At 47.6% G+C, this 14,909-nt stretch overlaps 34 non-coding genes across 34 annotated transcripts; all 34 read left to right on the top strand.

The window, feature by feature from the left end:
* The first annotated feature begins 121 nt into the window (after positions 1-121).
* Positions 122-195, top strand: TRNAT-AGU (transfer RNA threonine (anticodon AGU)). The gene has a single exon. It is a non-coding gene; the product is annotated as a tRNA-Thr (tRNA).
* A 431-nt stretch (positions 196-626) lies between these two features.
* Positions 627-700, top strand: TRNAT-AGU (transfer RNA threonine (anticodon AGU)). The gene has a single exon. It is a non-coding gene; the product is annotated as a tRNA-Thr (tRNA).
* Positions 701-796: 96 nt separating this feature from the next.
* Positions 797-870, top strand: TRNAT-AGU (transfer RNA threonine (anticodon AGU)). Its single transcript has one exon. It is a non-coding gene; the product is annotated as a tRNA-Thr (tRNA).
* Positions 871-1,135: 265 nt separating this feature from the next.
* On the top strand, positions 1,136-1,209 carry TRNAT-AGU (transfer RNA threonine (anticodon AGU)). Its single transcript has one exon. It is a non-coding gene; the product is annotated as a tRNA-Thr (tRNA).
* Positions 1,210-2,144: 935 nt separating this feature from the next.
* TRNAA-AGC (transfer RNA alanine (anticodon AGC)) lies at positions 2,145-2,218 on the top strand. Its single transcript has one exon. It is a non-coding gene; the product is annotated as a tRNA-Ala (tRNA).
* Positions 2,219-2,486: 268 nt separating this feature from the next.
* On the top strand, positions 2,487-2,560 carry TRNAT-AGU (transfer RNA threonine (anticodon AGU)). The gene has a single exon. It is a non-coding gene; the product is annotated as a tRNA-Thr (tRNA).
* Positions 2,561-2,824: 264 nt separating this feature from the next.
* Positions 2,825-2,898, top strand: TRNAT-AGU (transfer RNA threonine (anticodon AGU)). The gene has a single exon. It is a non-coding gene; the product is annotated as a tRNA-Thr (tRNA).
* Positions 2,899-3,162: 264 nt separating this feature from the next.
* TRNAA-AGC (transfer RNA alanine (anticodon AGC)) lies at positions 3,163-3,236 on the top strand. The gene has a single exon. It is a non-coding gene; the product is annotated as a tRNA-Ala (tRNA).
* Positions 3,237-3,505: 269 nt separating this feature from the next.
* TRNAT-AGU (transfer RNA threonine (anticodon AGU)) lies at positions 3,506-3,579 on the top strand. The gene has a single exon. It is a non-coding gene; the product is annotated as a tRNA-Thr (tRNA).
* A 600-nt stretch (positions 3,580-4,179) lies between these two features.
* On the top strand, positions 4,180-4,253 carry TRNAT-AGU (transfer RNA threonine (anticodon AGU)). The gene has a single exon. It is a non-coding gene; the product is annotated as a tRNA-Thr (tRNA).
* Positions 4,254-4,348: 95 nt separating this feature from the next.
* On the top strand, positions 4,349-4,422 carry TRNAT-AGU (transfer RNA threonine (anticodon AGU)). The gene has a single exon. It is a non-coding gene; the product is annotated as a tRNA-Thr (tRNA).
* Positions 4,423-4,855: 433 nt separating this feature from the next.
* Positions 4,856-4,929, top strand: TRNAT-AGU (transfer RNA threonine (anticodon AGU)). Its single transcript has one exon. It is a non-coding gene; the product is annotated as a tRNA-Thr (tRNA).
* A 95-nt stretch (positions 4,930-5,024) lies between these two features.
* On the top strand, positions 5,025-5,098 carry TRNAT-AGU (transfer RNA threonine (anticodon AGU)). The gene has a single exon. It is a non-coding gene; the product is annotated as a tRNA-Thr (tRNA).
* A 265-nt stretch (positions 5,099-5,363) lies between these two features.
* On the top strand, positions 5,364-5,437 carry TRNAT-AGU (transfer RNA threonine (anticodon AGU)). Its single transcript has one exon. It is a non-coding gene; the product is annotated as a tRNA-Thr (tRNA).
* A 935-nt stretch (positions 5,438-6,372) lies between these two features.
* On the top strand, positions 6,373-6,446 carry TRNAA-AGC (transfer RNA alanine (anticodon AGC)). Its single transcript has one exon. It is a non-coding gene; the product is annotated as a tRNA-Ala (tRNA).
* Positions 6,447-6,710: 264 nt separating this feature from the next.
* On the top strand, positions 6,711-6,784 carry TRNAT-AGU (transfer RNA threonine (anticodon AGU)). Its single transcript has one exon. It is a non-coding gene; the product is annotated as a tRNA-Thr (tRNA).
* Positions 6,785-7,217: 433 nt separating this feature from the next.
* TRNAA-AGC (transfer RNA alanine (anticodon AGC)) lies at positions 7,218-7,291 on the top strand. Its single transcript has one exon. It is a non-coding gene; the product is annotated as a tRNA-Ala (tRNA).
* Positions 7,292-7,559: 268 nt separating this feature from the next.
* On the top strand, positions 7,560-7,633 carry TRNAT-AGU (transfer RNA threonine (anticodon AGU)). The gene has a single exon. It is a non-coding gene; the product is annotated as a tRNA-Thr (tRNA).
* Positions 7,634-8,233: 600 nt separating this feature from the next.
* On the top strand, positions 8,234-8,307 carry TRNAT-AGU (transfer RNA threonine (anticodon AGU)). The gene has a single exon. It is a non-coding gene; the product is annotated as a tRNA-Thr (tRNA).
* A 95-nt stretch (positions 8,308-8,402) lies between these two features.
* On the top strand, positions 8,403-8,476 carry TRNAT-AGU (transfer RNA threonine (anticodon AGU)). The gene has a single exon. It is a non-coding gene; the product is annotated as a tRNA-Thr (tRNA).
* Positions 8,477-8,908: 432 nt separating this feature from the next.
* TRNAT-AGU (transfer RNA threonine (anticodon AGU)) lies at positions 8,909-8,982 on the top strand. Its single transcript has one exon. It is a non-coding gene; the product is annotated as a tRNA-Thr (tRNA).
* Positions 8,983-9,075: 93 nt separating this feature from the next.
* Positions 9,076-9,149, top strand: TRNAT-AGU (transfer RNA threonine (anticodon AGU)). The gene has a single exon. It is a non-coding gene; the product is annotated as a tRNA-Thr (tRNA).
* Positions 9,150-9,413: 264 nt separating this feature from the next.
* On the top strand, positions 9,414-9,487 carry TRNAT-AGU (transfer RNA threonine (anticodon AGU)). Its single transcript has one exon. It is a non-coding gene; the product is annotated as a tRNA-Thr (tRNA).
* A 265-nt stretch (positions 9,488-9,752) lies between these two features.
* On the top strand, positions 9,753-9,826 carry TRNAT-AGU (transfer RNA threonine (anticodon AGU)). The gene has a single exon. It is a non-coding gene; the product is annotated as a tRNA-Thr (tRNA).
* A 264-nt stretch (positions 9,827-10,090) lies between these two features.
* On the top strand, positions 10,091-10,164 carry TRNAA-AGC (transfer RNA alanine (anticodon AGC)). The gene has a single exon. It is a non-coding gene; the product is annotated as a tRNA-Ala (tRNA).
* Positions 10,165-10,939: 775 nt separating this feature from the next.
* Positions 10,940-11,013, top strand: TRNAT-AGU (transfer RNA threonine (anticodon AGU)). Its single transcript has one exon. It is a non-coding gene; the product is annotated as a tRNA-Thr (tRNA).
* A 937-nt stretch (positions 11,014-11,950) lies between these two features.
* Positions 11,951-12,024, top strand: TRNAT-AGU (transfer RNA threonine (anticodon AGU)). Its single transcript has one exon. It is a non-coding gene; the product is annotated as a tRNA-Thr (tRNA).
* A 604-nt stretch (positions 12,025-12,628) lies between these two features.
* On the top strand, positions 12,629-12,702 carry TRNAA-AGC (transfer RNA alanine (anticodon AGC)). The gene has a single exon. It is a non-coding gene; the product is annotated as a tRNA-Ala (tRNA).
* Positions 12,703-12,969: 267 nt separating this feature from the next.
* On the top strand, positions 12,970-13,043 carry TRNAT-AGU (transfer RNA threonine (anticodon AGU)). The gene has a single exon. It is a non-coding gene; the product is annotated as a tRNA-Thr (tRNA).
* A 95-nt stretch (positions 13,044-13,138) lies between these two features.
* Positions 13,139-13,212, top strand: TRNAT-AGU (transfer RNA threonine (anticodon AGU)). The gene has a single exon. It is a non-coding gene; the product is annotated as a tRNA-Thr (tRNA).
* A 263-nt stretch (positions 13,213-13,475) lies between these two features.
* On the top strand, positions 13,476-13,549 carry TRNAA-AGC (transfer RNA alanine (anticodon AGC)). The gene has a single exon. It is a non-coding gene; the product is annotated as a tRNA-Ala (tRNA).
* A 99-nt stretch (positions 13,550-13,648) lies between these two features.
* TRNAT-AGU (transfer RNA threonine (anticodon AGU)) lies at positions 13,649-13,722 on the top strand. The gene has a single exon. It is a non-coding gene; the product is annotated as a tRNA-Thr (tRNA).
* A 601-nt stretch (positions 13,723-14,323) lies between these two features.
* Positions 14,324-14,397, top strand: TRNAT-AGU (transfer RNA threonine (anticodon AGU)). Its single transcript has one exon. It is a non-coding gene; the product is annotated as a tRNA-Thr (tRNA).
* Positions 14,398-14,491: 94 nt separating this feature from the next.
* TRNAA-AGC (transfer RNA alanine (anticodon AGC)) lies at positions 14,492-14,565 on the top strand. The gene has a single exon. It is a non-coding gene; the product is annotated as a tRNA-Ala (tRNA).
* Positions 14,566-14,909: the final 344 nt, after the last annotated feature.

Raw genomic sequence — 14,909 nt, 5'->3', positions numbered from 1 at the left:
CGTGAGTTCGAATCTCACCTGTGCCTCGAGAGTCAAGACAAACGTCTTTGAAGTTTTTTGTTTTCGCAGTTTCGTTCGAAGTACTTCTGATGGTGTCACTGACTGAACAAGGCGCTGCGCAGGCGCCGTGGCTTAGTTAGTTAAAGCGCCTGTCTAGTAAACAGGAGATCGTGAGTTCGAATCTCACCGGTGCCTCGAGAGTCAAGACAAACGTCTCTAGTTTTTTTGTTTTCGAAGTTCAGTTCGAAATACTTCTGATGGTGTCACTGCCTGAACAAGACGCTGCGCAGGCGCCGTGGTTTTGTTAGTTAAAGCGCCTGTCTAGTAAGCCGGAGATCGTGAGTTCGAATCTCACCGGTGCCTCGGGAGTCAAGACGAACGTCTCTCTAGTTTTTTGTTTTCGAACATTCATGACTTCTTTGCGCAAACACGTTCACGGACACAAGGAAAAGAGGCAAACAACACGGGCGCCCGTGTTGTTTGCCTCGTTTCCTTGTGTCCGTGTACGTGTTTGCGCAAAGAAGTCATGATCGAGTACGAACTTGCCCAACTTTCAGTACTTTTGTTTTCGAAGTTCAGTTCGAAATACTTCTGATGGTGTCACTGCCTGAACAAAACGCTGCGCAGGCACCGTGGCTTAGTTAGTTAAAGCGCCTGTCTAGTAAACAGGAGATCGTGAGTTCGAATCTCACCGGTGCCTCGAGAGTCAAGACAAACCTTTCTCTAGTTTTTTTGTTTTCGAAGTTTAGTTCGAAATACTTCTGATGGTGTCACTGCCTGAACAAGACGCTGCACAAGCGCCGTGGCTTAGTTGGTTAGAGCGCCTGTCTAGTAAGCAGGAGATCGTGAGTTCGAATCTCACTGGTGCCTCGAGAGTCAAGACAAACCTCTGTCTAGTTTTCTTGTTTTCGAAGTTTAGTTCGAAGTACTTCTGATGCTGTCACTGCCTGAACAAGACGCTGCACAAGCGCCGTGGCTTAGTTGGTTAAAGCGCCTGTCTAGTAAACAGCAGATCGTGAGTTCGAATCTCACCTGTGCCTCGAGAGTCAAGACAAACGTCTTTGAAGTTTTTTGTTGTCGAAGTTTCGTTCGAAGTACTTCTGATGGTGTCACTGACTGAACAAGGCGCTGCGCAGGCGCCGTGGCTTAGTTAGTTAAAGCGCCTGTCTAGTAAACAGGAGATCGTGAGTTCGAATCTCACCGGTGCCTCGAGAGTCAAGACAAACGGTTCTCTAGTTTTAGATGCGGAGCATCTTATACTCGCGCCTTGTAGTGCGCCGTCCGCACCGCTTCTCAAACATTCGACAGCTGACGCGCGCGCATGCGCCGTCGCGCCGTCGCCCACTCTTCCACCATCTGTGCATCCCTTCCTCCTCTACACACCGCGCGCGCTTCACTCCTCCACCATCTGTGCACCCTTCCTCCTCTACACACCGCGTTCGACATCTACAATTCTCCTGATTCTCCAGTGGACGCGCATGTGGCGTCGCGCTTCGAGAACATTCAACAGCTGACAGTGCATGCGCCGTCCTGCTGTATAGATACTCAAGGTCGGCGCTCGCTCGCTCAGTTGCCGCTCGTCGGTTGGTTTGTACGGCGCGTCGACGTCCAAGGTCGCGGTGAAATGAATTCCAACGAATCCAGAAACACAATGATCGACGTCCCTTCGACCAGCGCCGCCCTTTCGCATACGTGTGTACGTGTTCACTCATTTAACACCCCCTCCTACAACCACGTTAACCAATTTAGCCATCGACCCAAGTAAGTCGCAATTTAACACCCCATTTCACAACCACGTTAACCAATTTAGCCATCGACCCAAGTAAGTCGCACTTTAACACCCCGTTAACCAATTATATGGTCCGCATCCTCCTCAGTGTTCCCCCGAGGGAAGCTGCGGGCAATTTTTTTTTGTTTTCGAAGTTTAGTTAGAAATACTTCTGATGGTGTCACTGCCTGAACAAGACGCTGCGCAGGCGCCGTGGCTTAGTTGGTTAAAGCGCATGTCTAGTAAACAGGAGATAGTGAGTTCGAATCTCACCGGTGCCTCGAAAGTCAAGATAAACGTCTCTCTACTTTTTTGTTTTCGACGTTTAGTTCGAAATACTTCTGATGGTGTCACTGCCTGAACAAGACGCTGCGCAGGCGCCGTGGCTCAGCTGGTTAAAGCGCCTGTCTAGCAAACAGGAGCTCGTGAGTTCGAATCTCACCGGTGCCTCGAGAGTCAAGACTAACGTCTCTCTAGATTTTTTTTTGTTTTCGAAGTATTGTTCGAAATACTTCCAATGGTGTCACTGCCTGAACAAGACGCTGCGCAGGCGCCGTGGCTTATTTGGTTAAATCGCCTGTCTAGTAAACCGGAGATCGTGAGTTCGAATCTCACCGGTGCCTCGAGAGTCAAGACAAACGTCTCTCTAGTTTTTTGTTTTCGATGTTTAGTTCGAAATACTTCTGATGGTGTCACTGCCTGAACAAGACGCTGCGCAGGCGCCGTGGCTTAGTTGGTTAAAGCGCCTGTCTAGTAAACAGGAGATCATGAGTTCGAATCTCACCGGTGCCTCGAGAGTCAAGACAAACGGCTCTCCAGTTTTTTGTTTTCGAAGTTTAGTTCGAAATACTTCTGATGGTGTCACTGCCTGAACAAGACTCTGCAGAAGCGCCGTGGCTTAGTCGGTTAAAGAGCCTGCCTAGTAAACAGCAGATCGTGAGTTCGAATCTCACCGGTGCCTCGAGAGTCAAGACAAACGTCTCTCTAGTTTTTTGTTTTCGAAGTTCAGTTCGAAATACTTCTGATGGTGTCACTGTCTGAACAAGACGCTGCGCAGGCGCCGTGGCTTAGTGGGTTAAAGCGCCTGTCTAGTAAACAGGAGATCGTGAGTTCGAATCTCGCCGGTGCCTCGAGGTCAAGACAAACGGCTCTCTAGTTTTTTTGTTTTCGAAGTTTAGTTCGAAATACTTCTAATGGTGTCACTGCCTGAACACGACGCTGCGCAGGTGCCGTGGCTTAGTTGGTTAAAGCGCATGTCTAGTAAACAGGAGATCATGAGTTCGAATCTCACCGGTGCCACGAGAGTCAAGACAAACGTCTCTGTAGTTTTTTGTTTTCGAAGTTTAGTTCAAAATACTTGTGATGGTGTCACTGCCTGAACAAGACGCTGCGCAGGCGCCTTGGCTTAGTTGGTTAAAGCGCCAGTCTAGCAAACAGGAGATCGTGAGTTCGAATCTCACCGGTGCCTCGAGAGTCAAGACTAACGTCTCTTCTGATTTTTTTTTTGTTTTCGAAGTATTGTTCGAAATACTTCCAATGGTGTCACTGCCTGAACAAGACGCTGCGCAGACGCCGTGGCTTATTTGGTTAAAGCGCCTGTCTAGTAAACAGGAGATCGTGAGTTCGAATCTCACCGGTGCCTCGAGAGTCAAGACAAACCTCTCTCTAGTTTTTTGTTTTCGTAGTTTAGTTCGAAATACTTCTGATGGTGTCACTGCCTGAACAAGACGCCGCGCAGGCGCCGTGGCTTAGTTGGTTAAAGCGCCTGTCTAGTAAACAGGAGATCATGAGTTCGAATCTCACTGGTGCCTCGAGAGTCAAGACAAACGTCTCTCTAGTTTTTTGTTCTCGAAGTTTAGTTCGAAATAATTCTGATGGTGTCACTGCCTGAACAAGACGCTGCGCAGGCGCTGTGGCTTAGTTAGTTAAAGCGCCTGTCTAGTAAAAGGAAAATCGTGAGTTTGAATCTCACCCGTGCCTCGAGAGTCAAGACAAACGCCTCTCAAGTTTTTTGTTTTCGAAGTTTAGTTCGAAATATTTCTGATGGTGTCACTGCCTGAACAAGACGCTGCGCAGGCGCCATGGCTTTGTTGGTTAAAGCGCCTGTCTAGTTAACAGGAGATCGTGAGTTCGAATATCACCGGTGCCTCGAGAGTCAAGACAAACGTCTCTCTACTTTTTTGTTTTTGAAGTTTAGTTCGAAATACTTCTGATGGCTTCACTGCCTGAACATGACTCTGCGCAGGCGCTGTGGCTTAGTTGTTAAGCGCCTGTCTAGTAAACAGGAGATCGTGAGTTGGAATCTCACCAGTGCCTCGAGAGTCAAGACAAACGTCTCTCTACTTTTTTGTTTTCGAAGTTTAGTTCGAAATACTTCTGATGGTGTCACTGCCTGAACAAGACGCTGCGTAGGCGCCGTGGCTTAGTTGGTTAAAGCGCCTGTCTAGTAAACAGGAGATCGTGAGTTCGAATCTCGCCGGTGCCTCGGGAGTCAAGACAAACGGCTCTCTAGTTTTTTGTTTTCGAAGTTTAGTTGGAAATTCTTCTGATGGTGTCACTGCCTGAACAAGACGCTGCGCAGGCGCCGTGGCTTAGTTGGTTAAAGCACCTGTCTAGTAAACAGGAGATCGTTAGTTCGAATCTCACCGGTGCCTCGAGAGTCAAGACAAACGGCTCTCTAGTTTTTTTGTTTTCGAAGTTTAGTTCGAAATACTTTTAATGGTGTCACTGCCTGAACACGACGCTGCGCAGGTGCCGTGGCTTAGTTAGTTAAAGCGCCTGTCTAGTAAACAGGAGATCGTGAGTTTGAATCTCACCGGTGCCTCGGGAGTCAAGACTAACGTCTCTCTAGTTTTTTGTTTTCGAACATTCATGACTTCTTTGCGCAAACACGTACACGGACACAAGGAAAAGAGGCAAACAACACGGGCGCCCGTCTTGTTTGCCTCTTTTCCTTGTGTCCGTGTACGTGTTTGCGCAAAGAAGTCATGATCGAGTACGAACTCGCCCAACTTTCAGTACTTTTGTTTTCGAAGTTTAGTTCGAAATACTTCTGATGGTGTCACTGCCTGAACAAAACGCTGCGCAGGCGCCGTGGCTTAGTTAGTTAAAGCGCCTGTCTAGTAAACAGGAGATCGTGAGTTCGAATCTCACCGGTGCCTCGAGAGTCAAGACAAACCTCTCTCTAGTTTTTTGTTTTCGTAGTTTGGTTCGAAATACTTCTGATGGTGTCACTGCCTGAACAAGACGCTGCACAAGCGCCGTGGCTTAGTTGGTTAGAGCGCCTGTCTAGTAAACAGGAGATCGTGAGTTCGAATCTCACTGGTGCCTCGAGAGTCAAGACAAACCTCTGTCTAGTTTTCTTGTTTTAGAAGTTTAGTTCGAAGTACTTCTGATGCTGTCACTGCCTGAACAAGACGCTGCACAAGCGCCGTGGCTTAGTTGGTTAAAGCGCGTGTCTAGTAAACAGCAGATCGTGAGTTCGAATCTCACCTGTGCCTCGAGAGTCAAGACAAACGTCTTTGAAGTTTTTTGTTGTCGAAGTTTCGTTCGAAGTACTTCTGATGGTGTCACTGACTGAACAAGGCGCTGCGCAGGCGCCGTGGCTTAGTTAGTTAAAGCGCCTGTCTAGTAAACAGGAGATCGTGAGTTCGAATCTCACCGGTGCCTCGAGAGTCAAGACAAACGGTTCTCTAGTTTTAGATGCGGAGCATCTTATACTCGCGCCTTGTAGTGCGCCGTCCGCACCGCTTCTCAAACATTCGACAGCTGACGCGCGCGCATGCGCCGTCGCGCCGTCGCCCACTCTTCCACCATCTGTGCATCCCTTCCTCCTCTACACACCGCGCGCGCTTCACTCCTCCACCATCTGTGCACCCTTCCTCCTCTACACACCGCGTTCGACATCTACAATTCTCCTGATTCTCAAGTGGACGCGCATGTGGCGTCGCGCTTCGAGAACATTCAACAGCTGACAGTGCATGCGCCGTCCTGCTGTATAGATACTCAAGGTCGGCGCTCGCTCGCTCAGTTGCCGCTCGTCGGTTGGTTTGTACGGCGCGTCGACGTCCAAGGTCGCGGTGAAATGAATTCCAACGAATCCAGAAACACAATGATCGACGTCCCTTCGACCAGCACCGCCCTTTCGCATACGTGTGTACGTGTTCACTCATTTAACACCCCCTCCTACAACCACGTTAACCAATTTAGCCATCGACCCAAGTAAGTCGCAATTTAACACCCCATTTCACAACCACGTTAACCAATTTAGCCATCGACCCAAGTAAGTCGCACTTTAACACCCCGTTAACCAATTATATGGTCCGCATCCTCCTCAGTGTTCCCCCGAGGGAAGCTGCGGGCAATTTTTTTTTGTTTTCGAAGTTTAGTTAGAAATACTTCTGATGGTGTCACTGCCTGAACAAGACGCTGCGCAGGCGCCGTGGCTTAGTTGGTTAAAGCGCATGTCTAGTAAACAGGAGATAGTGAGTTCGAATCTCACCGGTGCCTCGAAAGTCAAGACAAACGTCTCTCTACTTTTTTGTTTTCGACGTTTAGTTCGAAATACTTCTGATGGTGTCACTGCCTGAACAAGACGCTGCGCAGGCGCCGTGGCTCAGCTGGTTAAAGCGCCTGTCTAGCAAACAGGAGCTCGTGAGTTCGAATCTCACCGGTGCCTCGAGAGTCAAGACAAACGGCTCTCCAGTTTTTTGTTTTCGAAGTTTAGTTCGAAATACTTCTGATGGTGTCACTGCCTGAACAAGACTCTGCAGAAGCGCCGTGGCTTAGTCGGTTAAAGAGCCTGCCTAGTAAACAGCAGATCGTGAGTTCGAATCTCACCGGTGCCTCGAGAGTCAAGACAAACGTCTCTCTAGTTTTTTGTTTTCGAAGTTCAGTTCGAAATACTTCTGATGGTGTCACTGTCTGAACAAGACGCTGCGCAGGCGCCGTGGCTTAGTGGGTTAAAGCGCCTGTCTAGTAAACAGGAGATCGTGAGTTCGAATCTCGCCGGTGCCTCGAGGTCAAGACAAACGGCTCTCTAGTTTTTTGTTTTCGAAGTTTAGTTGGAAATTCTTCTGATGGTGTCACTGCCTGAACAAGACGCTGCGCAGGCGCCGTGGCTTAATTGGTTAAAGCACCTGTCTAGTAAACAGGAGATCGTTAGTTCGAATCTCACCGGTGCCTCGAGAGTCAAGACAAACGGCTCTCTAGTTTTTTTGTTTTCGAAGTTTAGTTCGAAATACTTCTAATGGTGTCACTGCCTGAACACGACGCTGCGCAGGTGCCGTGGCTTAGTTGGTTAAAGCGCATGTCTAGTAAACAGGAGATCATGAGTTCGAATCTCACCGGTGCCACGAGAGTCAAGACAAACGTCTCTGTAGTTTTTTGTTTTCGAAGTTTAGTTCTAAATACTTGTGATGGTGTCACTGCCTGAACAAGACGCTGCGCAGGCGCCTTGGCTTAGTTGGTTAAAGCGCCAGTCTAGCAGACAGGAGATCGTGAGTTCGAATCTCACCGGTGCCTCGAGAGTCAAGACTAACGTCTCTTCTGATTTTTTTTTGTTTTCGAAGTATTGTTCGAAATACTTCCAATGGTGTCACTGCCTGAACAAGACGCTGCGCAGACGCCGTGGCTTATTTGGTTAAAGCGCCTGTCTAGTAAACAGGAGATCGTAAGTTCGAATCTCACCGGTGCCTGGAGAGTCAAGACAAACCTCTCTCTAGTTTTTTGTTTTCGTAGTTTAGTTCGAAATACTTCTGATGGTATCACTGCCTGAACAAGACGCCGCGCAGGCGCCGTGGCTTAGTTGGTTAAAGCGCCTGTCTAGTAAACAGGAGATCATGAGTTCGAATCTCACTGGTGCCTCGAGAGTCAAGACAAACGTCTCTCTAGTTTTTTGTTCTCGAAGTTTAGTTCGAAATAATTCTGATGGTGTCACTGCCTGAACAAGACGCTGCGCAGGCGCTGTGGCTTAGTTAGTTAAAGCGCCTGTCTAGTAAAAGGAAAATCGTGAGTTTGAATCTCACCCGTGCCTCGAGAGTCAAGACAAACGTCTCTCAAGTTTTTTGTTTTCGAAGTTTAGTTCGAAATATTTCTGATGGTGTCACTGCCTGAACAAGACGCTGCGCAGGCGCCATGGCTTTGTTGGTTAAAGCGCCTGTCTAGTTAACAGGAGATCGTGAGTTCGAATATCACCGGTGCCTCGAGAGTCAAGACAAACGTCTCTCTACTTTTTTGTTTTTGAAGTTTAGTTCGAAATACTTCTGATGGCTTCACTGCCTGAACATGACTCTGCGCAGGCGCTGTGGCTTAGTTGTTAAGCGCCTGTCTAGTAAACAGGAGATCGTGAGTTGGAATCTCACCGGTGCCTCGAGAGTCAAGACAAACGTCTCTCTACTTTTTTGTTTTCGAAGTTTAGTTCGAAATACTTCTGATGGTGTCACTGCCTGAACAAGACGCTGCGTAGGCGCCGTGGCTTAGTTGGTTAAAGCGCCTGTCTAGTAAACAGGAGATCGTGAGTTCGAATCTCGCCGGTGCCTCGGGAGTCAAGACAAACGGCTCTCTAGTTTTTTGTTTTCGAAGTTTAGTTGGAAATTCTTCTGATGGTGTCACTGCCTGAACAAGACGCTGCGCAGGCGCCGTGGCTTAGTTGGTTAAAGCACCTGTCTAGTAAACAGGAGATCGTTAGTTCGAATCTCACCGGTGCCTCGAGAGTCAAGACAAACGGCTCTCTATTTTTTTGTTTTCGAAGTTTAGTTCGAAATACTTTTAATGGTGTCACTGCCTGAACACGACGCTGCGCAGGTGCCGTGGCTTAGTTAGTTAAAGCGCCTGTCTAGTAAACAGGAGATCGTGAGTTTGAATCTCACCGGTGCCTCGGGAGTCAAGACTAACGTCTCTCTAGTTTTTTGTTTTCGAACATTCATGACTTCTTTGCGCAAACACGTACACGGACACAAGGAAAAGAGGCAAACAACACGGGCGCCCGTGTTGTTTGCCTCTTTTCCTTGTGTCCGTGTACGTGTTTGCGCAAAGAAGTCATGATCGAGTACGAACTCGCCCAACTTTCAGTACTTTTGTTTTCGAAGTTTAGTTCGAAATACTTCTGATGGTGTCACTGCCTGAACAAAACGCTGCGCAGGCGCCGTGGCTTAGTTAGTTAAAGCGCCTGTCTAGTAAACAGGAGATCGTGAGTTCGAATCTCACCGGTGCTTCGAGAGTCAAGACAAACCTCTCTAGTTTTTTGTTTTCGTAGTTTAGTTCGAAATACTTCTGATGGTGTCACTGCCTGAACAAGACGCCGCGCAGGCGCCGTGGCTTAGTTGGTTAAAGCGCCTGTCTAGTAAACAGGAGATCATGAGTTCGAATCTCACTGGTGCCTCGAGAGTCAAGACAAACGTCTCTCTAGTTTTTTGTTTTCGAAGTTTAGTTCGAAATAATTCTGATGGTGTCACTGCCTGAACAAGACGCTGCGCAGGCGCTGTGGCTTAGTTAGTTAAAGCGCCTGTCTAGTAAAAGGAAAATCGTGAGTTTGAATCTCACCTGTGCCTCGAGAGTCAAGACAAACGTCTCTCAAGTTTTTTGTTTTCGAAGTTTAGTTCGAAATATTTCTGATGGTGTCACTGCCTGAACAAGACGCTGCGCAGGCGCCGTGGCTTAGTTGGTTAAAGCGCCTGTCTAGTAAACAGGAGATCATGAGTTCGAATCTCACCGGTGCCTCGAGAGTCAAGACAAACGGCTCTCCAGTTTTTTTGTTTTCGAAGTTTAGTTCGAAATACTTCTGATGGTGTCACTGCCTGAAGAAGACTCTGCAGAAGCGCCGTGGCTTAGTCGGTTAAGGAGCCTGCCTAGTAAACAGCAGATCGTTAGTTCGAATCTCACCGGTGCCTCGAGAGTCAAGACAAACGTCTCTCTAGTTTTTTGTTTTCGAAGTTCAGTTCGAAATACTTCTGATGGTGTCACTGTCTGAACAAGACGCTGCGCAGGCGCCGTGGCTTAGTTGGTTAAAGCGCCTGTCTAGTAAACAGGAGATCGTGAGTTCGAATCTCGCCGGTGCCTCGAGGTCAAGACAAACGGCTCTCTAGTTTTTTGTTTTCGAAGTTTAGTTGGAAATTCTTCTGATGGTGTCACTGCCTGAACAAGACGCTGCGCAGGCGCCGTGGCTTAGTTGGTTAAAGCACCTGTCTAGTAAACAAGAGATCGTTAGTTCGAATCTCACCGGTGCCTCGAGAGTCAAGACAAACGGCTCTCTAGTTTTTTTGTTTTCGAAGTTTAGTTCGAAATACTTCTAATGGTGTCACTTCCTGAACAAGACGCTGCGCAGGCGCCTTGGCTTAGTTGGTTAAAGCGCCTGTCTAGCAAACAGGAGATCGTGAGTTCGAATCTCACCGGTGCCTCGAGAGTCAAGACTAACGTCTCTTCTGATTTTTTTTTGTTTTCGAAGTATTGTTCGGAATACTTCCAATGGTGTCACTGCCTGAACAAGACGCTGCGCAGACGCCGTGGCTTATTTGGTTAAAGTGCCTGTCTAGTAAACCGGAGATCGTGAGTTCGAATCTCACCGGTGCCTCGAGAGTCAAGACAAACGTCTCTCTAGTTTTTTGTTTTCGAAGTTTAGTTCCAAATACTTCTGATGGTGTCACTGCCTGAACAAGACGCTGCGCAGGCGCCGTGGCTCAGTTAGTTAAAGCGCCTGTCTAGTAAACAGGAGATCGTGAGTTTGAATCTCACCGGTGCCTCGGGAGTCAAGACTAACGTCTCTCTAGTTTTTTGTTTTCGAACATTCATGACTTCTTTGCGCAAACACGTACACGGACACAAGGAAAAGAGGCAAACAACACGGGCGCCCGTGTTGTTTGCCTCTTTTCCTTGTGTCCGTGTACGTGTTTGCGCAAAGAAGTCATGATCGAGTACGAACTCACCCAACTTTCAGTACTTTTGTTTTCGAAGTTTAGTTCGAAATACTTCTGATGGTGTCACTGCCTGAACAAAACGCTGCGCAGGCGCCGTGGCTTAGTTAGTTAAAGCGCCTGTATAGTAAACAGGAGATCGTGAGTTCGAATCTCACTGGTGCCTCGAAAGTCAAGACAAACGTCTCTCTAGTTTTTTTGTTTTCGAAGTTTAGTTCGAAATACTTCTGATGGTGTCACTGCCTGAACAAGACGCTGCGCAGGCGCCGTGGCTTAGTTAGTTAAAGCGCCTGTCTAGTAAACAGGAGATCGTGAGTTCGAATCTCACCGGTGCCTCGGGAGTCAAGACTAACGTCTCTCTAGTTTTTTGTTTTCGAACATTCATGACTTCTTTGCGCAAACACGTACACGGACACAAGGAAAAGAGGCAAACAACACGGGCGCCCGTGTTGTTTGCCTCTTTTCCTTGTGTTCTTGTACGTGTTTGCGAAAAGAAGTCATCATCGAGTACGAACTCGCCCAAATTTCAGTACTTTTGTTTTCGAAGTTTAGTTCGAAATACTTCTGATGGTGTCAATGCCTGAACAAGACGCTGTGCAGGCGCCGTGGCTTAGTTAGTTAAAGCGCCTTTCTAGTAAACAGGAGATCGTGAGTTCGAATCTCACCGGTGCCTCGAGAGTCAAGACTAACGTCTCTCTAGTTTTTTGTTTTCGAAGTTTAGTTCGAAATTATTCTGATGGTGTCACTGCCTGAACAAGACGCTGCGCAGGCGCTGTGGCTTAGTTAGTTAAAGCGCCTGTCTGGTAAAAGGAAAATCGTGAGTTGGAATCTCACCTGTGCCTCGAGAGTCAAGACAAACGTCTCTCAAGTTTTTTGTTTTCGAAGTTTAGTTCGAAATATTTCTGATGGTGTCACTGCCTGAACAAGACGCTGCGCAGGCGCCGTGGCTTTGTTGAATAAAGCGCCTGTCTAGTGAACAGGAGATCGTGAGTTCGAATATCACCGGTGCCTCGAGAGTCAAGACAAACGTCTCTCTACTTTTTTGTTTTTGAAGTTTAGTTCGAAATACTTCTGATGGCTTCACTGCCTGAACATGACTCTGCGCAGGCGCTGTGGCTTAGTTGTTAAGCGCCTGTCTAGTAAACAGGAGATCGTGAGTTGGAATCTCACCGGTGCCTCGAGAGTCAAGACAAACGTCTCTCTACTTTTTTGTTTTCGAAGTTTAGTTCGAAATACTTCTGATGGTGTCACTGCCTGAACAAGACGCTGCGTAGGCGCCGTGGCTTAGTTGGTTAAAGCGCCTGTCTAGTAAACAGGAGATCGTGAGTTCGAATCTCACCGGTGCCTCGAGAGTCAAGACAAACCTGTCTCTAGTTTTTTTGTTTTCGAAGTTCAGTTCGAAATACTTCTGATGGTGTCACTGCCTGAACAAGACGCTGCACAAGCGCCGTGGCTTAGTTGGTTAAAGCGCCTGTCTAGTAAACAGGAGATCGTGAGTTGGAATCTCGCCGGTGCCTCGAGAGTCAAGACAAACGGCTCTCTAGTTTTTTGTTTTCGAAGTTTAGTTGGAAATTCTTTTGATGGTGTCACTGCCTGATTAAGGCGCTGCGCAGGCGCCGTGGCTTAGTTGGTTAAAGCACCTCTCTAGTAAACAGGAGATCGTTAGTTCCAATCTCACCGGTGCCTCGAGAGTCAAGACAAACGGCTCTCTAGTTTTTTTGTTTTTGAAGTTTAGTTCGAAATACTTCTAATGGTGTCACTGCCTGAACACGACGCTGCGCAGGTGCCGTGGCTTAGTTGGTTAAAGCGCATGTCTAGTAAACAGGAGATCATGAGTTCGAATCTCACCGGTGCCACGAGAGTCAAGACAAACGTCTCTGTAGTTTTTTGTTTTCGAAGTTTAGTTCTAAATACTTGTGATGGTGTCAATGCCTGAACAAGACGCTGCGCAGGCGCCTTGGCTTAGTTGGTTAAAACGCCTGTCTAGCAAACAGGAGATCGTGAGTTCGAATCTCACCGGTGCCTCGAGAGTCAAGACTAACGTCTCTTCTGATTTTTTTTGTTTTCGAAGTATTGTTCATAATACTTCCAATGGTGTCACTGCCTGAACAAGACGCTGCGCAGACGCCGTGGCTTATTTGGTTAAAGTGCCTGTCTAGTAAACCGGAGATCGTGAGTTCGAATCTCACCGGTGCCTCGAGAGTCAAGACAAACGTCTCTCTAGTTTTTTGTTTTCGAAGTTTATTTCGAAATACTTCTGATGGTGTCACTGCCTGAACAAGACGCTGCGCAGGCGCCGTGGCTTAGTTGGTTAAAGCGCCTGTCTAGTAAACAGGAGATCGTGAGTTCGAATCTCACCGGTGCCTCTAGAGTCAAGAAAAACGTATCTCTAGTTCTTTGTTTTCGAAGTTTAGTTCCAAATACTTCTGATGGTGTCACTGCCTGAACAAGACGCTGCGCAGGCGCCGTGGCTTAGTTAGTTAAAGCGCCTGTCTAGTAAACAGGAGGTCGTGAGTTTGAATCTCACCGGTGCCTCGGGAGTCAAGACTAACGTCTCTCTAGTTTTTTGTTTTCGAACATTCATGACTTCTTTGCGCAAACACGTACACGGACACAAGGAAAAGAGGCAAACAACACGGGCGCCCGTGTTGTTTGCCTCTTTTCCTTGTGTCCGTGTACGTGTTTGCGCAAAGAAGTCATGATCGAGTACGAACTCGCCCAACTTTCAGTACTTTTGTTTTCGAAGTTTAGTTCTAAATACTTGTGATGGTGTCACTGCCTGAACAAGACGCTGCGCAGGCGCCTTGGCTTAGTTGGTTAAAGCGCCTGTCTAGCAAACAGGAGATCGTGAGTTCGAATCTCACCGGTGCCTCGAGAGTCAAGACTAACGTCTCTTCTGATTTTTTTTTGTTTTCGAAGTATTGTTCGAAATACTTCTGATGGTGTCACTGCCTGAACAAGACGCTGCGCAGGCGCCGTGGCTTAGTTGGTTAAAGCGCCTGTCTAGTAAACAGGAGATCGTGAGTTCGAATCTCACCGGTGCCTCAAGAGTCAAGACAAACGTACCTCTAGTTTTTTGTTTTCGAAGTTTAGTTCCAAATACTTCTGATGGTGTCACTGCCTGAACAAGACGCTTCGCAGGCGCCGTGGCTTAGTTAGTTAAAGCGCCTGTCTAGTAAACAGGAGATCGTGAGTTTGAATCTCACCGGTGCCTCGGGAGTCAAGACTAACGTCTCTCTAGTTTTTTGTTTTCGAACATTCATGACTTCTTTGTGCAAACACGTACACGGACACAAGGAAAAGAGGCAAACAACACGGGCGCCCGTGTTGTTTGCCTCTTTTCCTTGTGTCCGTGTACGTGTTTGCGCAAAGAAGTCATGATCGAGTACGAACTCGCCCAACTTTCAGTACTTTTGTTTTCGAAGTTTAGTTCGAAATACTTCTGATGGTGTCACTGCCTGAACAAAACGCTGCGCAGGCGCCGTGGCTTAGTTAGTTAAAGCGCATGTCTAGTAAACAGGAGATCGTGAGTTCGAATCTCACCGGTGCCTCGAGAGTCAAGACAAACCTCTCTCTAGTTTTTTGTTTTCGTAGTTTAGTTCGAAATACTTCTGATGGTGTCACTGCCTGAACAAGACGCCGCGCAGGCGCCGTGGCTTAGTTGGTTAAAGCGCCTGTCTAGTAAACAGGAGATCATGAGTTCGAATCTCACTGGTGCCTCGAGAGTCAAGACAAACGTCTCGTAGTTTTTTGTTTTCGAAGTTTAGTTCGAAATAATTCTGATGGTGTCACTGCCTGAACAAGACGCTGCGCAGGCGCTGTGGCTTAGTTGGTTAAAGCGCCTGTCTAGCAAACAGGAGATCGTGCGTTCGAATCTCACCGGTGCCTCGAGAGTCAAGACTAACGTCTCTTCTGATTTTTTTTTGTTTTCGAAGTATTGTTCGAAATACTTCCAATGATGTCACTGCCTGAACAAGATGCTGCGCAGACGCCGTGGCTTAGTTGGTTAAAGCGCCTGTTTAGTAAACAGGAGATCGTGGGTTCGAATCTCACCGGTGCCTCGAGAGTCAAGACAAACCTCTGTCTAGTTTTTTTTGTTTTCGAAGTTTATTTCGAAATACTTCTGATGGTGTCACTGCCTGAACAAGACGCTGCGCAGGCGCCGTGGCTTAGTTGGTTAAAGCGCCTGTCTAGTAAACAGGAGATCATGAGTTTGAATCTCACAGGTGCCT

Source organism: Rhipicephalus microplus, chromosome 5 (assembly GCF_043290135.1).
Source record: "Rhipicephalus microplus isolate Deutch F79 chromosome 5, USDA_Rmic, whole genome shotgun sequence".
In the NCBI taxonomy this organism is placed as follows: Eukaryota; Metazoa; Arthropoda; class Arachnida; order Ixodida; family Ixodidae; genus Rhipicephalus; species Rhipicephalus microplus.
This window is presented reverse-complemented; position numbering and strand designations above follow the sequence as displayed.